The following is a 3,679-nucleotide window of genomic DNA, read 5'->3' as shown; positions in this document are numbered from 1 at the left end:
TTCAGGGAATGAAGGTCATGAGGAAGGTATTGAAAAAAATTGCATTTCTCCTCAACTTGGACATGGTCTACCAAAGGAATATAATTCTACCTTTCCAAAATGGTGAATGCAGAATTATGTTAAGACTGTTTAAAATGTTCCCATTTTTGAAAAAAAAGCATTGACAGTGAATGTCACGTGGTGACATTCCCACAAAAGCTACACCAGAGTCCCTATGCCTGATACTCATTGCCCATTGGTGCAGTTTAGAGCTCAGAACCGCGTGATTTCAAAAAAGTAAATCCAAAAGTAAATCATATGTTTGAATGTGTACAAATTGGGGCCACGGTGTCATTTTTAAAAGACTAATCTTTGAACATGAAATAATATCACAGAGGACAGTGTCCCATCACTAAGTTCCCCTATTTTTATTTGTGCACAGTACACCAGCTGTGGCCAGCCAGCCTGGAGTCAGTCCCGAGAACTGAGGAGAGTCTAAATCCCCTGTTTATGTTAGTCAGCCATTACTTCCTAAATGGTCCAGATTAAAAAACCCCATCAAGGATCTCATAGTCAATGAGTTCTACCTGGTTTCAATCACCATAAAACATTTTATGAATGTGTAGCTGCCTTTGACTTTAAGTGCAACCTGTCCACGGTTTATCGAGATTCAAGAACCGCGGCTCCACCAGGCAGTCGGTATCTTTCTGATGCCCTAATGCAGACATTGAAATTGTCATTGCTGCCAATGAATAAGGGAAATTCACATTCCTTAGCCATGAATCCCCCTGTTTCTGTCCAGACACATAAATCCAGGCCAAGGTAACTATCCTTTAATGAGGCAAGGTAATCAGGATCATTCTGTTGTCTCTGGCTATTTGTGTGCCCTGAATCGCTTTCCTCCAGTATCCAGATAGTTATTAGTTTCAGAAAGAGATGTAACTGAGACCATTTGATTGTCTCTGGATATATTTTACTTTGGTGTCAGATCCCATAATAAACATCTGATTCCATAAAAAAGTAAACAGCAAAAGTCAGGAGCTGCGCCCTCTGTTTATTGCAATGAACGTGCTAAATTGTAAAGGTCATACCATCTAATTATCTCCCCAGAGCCTGAAATCACTTTTAAAAGTTGCAATTTATCAGTGAATTGAAGAAAGGGCTCAGAGTCTCTGACAGAAATGCATGAGATACAAAAGGTCTGGTCTTTGCCGTCTACTACCCAGTCCTTGCAGTTATTGGAGTTGCATGTGAAGTATTGTTTATTAGTAGCTGCATGAGTCATTGGTTATAGACATCCACTCTCCAAGTTTATGGAATATGATTTTCCCTTTCAGTGATACAATAGGTTTTGTTTAATCATTGTATCTTTTTTTCTTATTTTACACCTAATTTTCCCTTTTTAACTTTATCAATTTGTCTTTTCAGCAACATCATCCCTTCCACTTAGTGACTTAGTTTGTGGTGTTACTATTATAACATCTTGCCTTTAACAATGTGAGTTCACTCTTTTTCCAGCACAGGTTCATCACACTAATTCTAAAATTTATCTCTTTTAAACATATACAGATTTCCAATGACAGGTCCCACTTCAATAAGTTAATCACACAACATTTTGTTGTGGTAATGTGCTCTTGGCAATGTTCCTGCTCGTGAATTCCCATGCTTATCATGATATATGTATACTTCCCACTGTGGCCATTAATTGCTACTATGGGTAAATTATGAAACAAGTATTACTTAAATATCATTCTGTTGTGTTATTGTCAGTGTTCCTGTTGGTGAATTCTCACATTATTATCACAGTGGAAATTAGGTTCAATTGTCAGAGTTTGTGTGTACAATAAATTCTTATACTTCTTAAAAATTCATTCCAGGGATAAGAGCTTTGCTAGCTAGGCCAGCATTTACTCCCTAATTGACTAGATGGCAGTTAAGAGTCAACCATATTGCTCTGAGTCTGGAGCCACATGTAGGCTAGGCCAGGTAAGAATTGCAGTTTCCTTCCCTAAAGAACAGTTGTGAACCAGATTCATTTTTCTGACAATTGGATTGGTCATCATTAGACTCTTAATTCCAGATTTTTTTATTGAATTCAAATTCTGCTATCGCCACCCTCTTAACAGTATAAATTAAGTCCCATTTTGTTATAGCCCCTGTTCCTGTGGGCGAATTCTCAGTGTTGTCACAGTGTAAGTGAAGTTCTATTATGTTCTTGACTTTGACAGCAATCCAATAAAAAAAGAGAATTAAAATGTTAAATAAGTCTTTATTGAATTTACTGAACCATTTTATGGGACATTAAAGGACTTTAAGAAGCACCCAGATGTTGGCAGATATATAAGCAATGGTAACGTTTCTCTCCAGTGGAGGATCGATATTGTCCCTAATTCAGAGAACATAGTGTTTTTGTTGTCAGTCTCTGACACTCACTGTTTCAGGGGGGCTCTCCTCTCCACACTAACAGCTGTTGCTGATTCTAAATTGAAGATTGTTGAGTGTGGGATTTTCTCCTGCTCCCAGCACTCAATCAAACTGTTCCCATCTTCACTGATGGCTCCACACTGAGAGAAGACCCCTAACCTGTGAAATCTCTTGTATCTAAATGTGTAAGATTCTTATTTCAAAAATCAAAATAGAATAAAATTAATCATTTATCCAAACAATGCAATGTGACAGGGAAGGCTTGGTACAGTGTGAAGGTTACATCTCTGAAAATGACTTCATAATTTGTTAATCATGGGTAGATCTACATTGACCATTCCAGGGGATTATCATGTGAAGAACTCAGATTGACTACTTCATGCTATCCAGAAGATACTCTGTAAAGTCAGAGATATGATAATTATATATTTACCTCCCTCTGTTTGGTGATATTTGAACAAGTTGACCGACAGTCAAAATTTCACAAAATTCATCGAAAATTAGTCAGTGTGAATTGCCAGTCAAATATATTTGTTAATTTCTACTGTTATTGTTTGTACTTTCTTATCTGCTTCATTATGTTCTATATTTTTTGATGATGTTAAAAGGTTTTGCATATCTTTTGCATGTGACAAAGGGCCACCTGAAAAGTTATTACATGAAATACAAACACATGATATGGGGGTAACATAGTAACATGAAGAGAAGATTGGTTGCCTGGTAGAAAATATAGTATCCATAAATGGGCTTTGTTTTCTAACTTACTGGATGTAATGAGTAATAGAATCCCTAGAGTATGGAAACAGGCCATTTGGTCCGACAAGTACACAGCAACATTTTGAGGGTATCCCACCCAGACTCACCCCTCTACCCTATCCCTGTAGCCCTTCATTTCCCATGCCTAATCCACCTAGCCTACACATCCCTGGATACTATGGGCAATTTAGCATAGCCAATCCACCTAACCTGCACATCTTTGAACTGTGGGAGGAAACCAGAGCACCCGGAGGAAACCCGTGCAGACATGTGACAAGGGGCCACATAAATCACAATTGCATGACACTGTGATCTTTTGCTATAAATTCTGAGTCTTATGATCCTGCTCCACAGCTACCTGGTGAAGGAGCAGCGCTCTGAAAATTAATACTTCCAAATAAACCTGTTGGACTATATCTTGGTGTTGTGTGATTTTTAAGTTAGTATGTAGGTATAAGTAATTAAGAAGGTTAATGGAATGCAATCCTTTATTATGAAAGGAACTGAACATATTGAACAT

The sequence above is a fragment of the Chiloscyllium plagiosum genome, chromosome 12, assembly GCF_004010195.1.
Source record: "Chiloscyllium plagiosum isolate BGI_BamShark_2017 chromosome 12, ASM401019v2, whole genome shotgun sequence".
In the NCBI taxonomy this organism is placed as follows: Eukaryota; Metazoa; Chordata; class Chondrichthyes; order Orectolobiformes; family Hemiscylliidae; genus Chiloscyllium; species Chiloscyllium plagiosum.
This window is presented reverse-complemented; position numbering follows the sequence as displayed.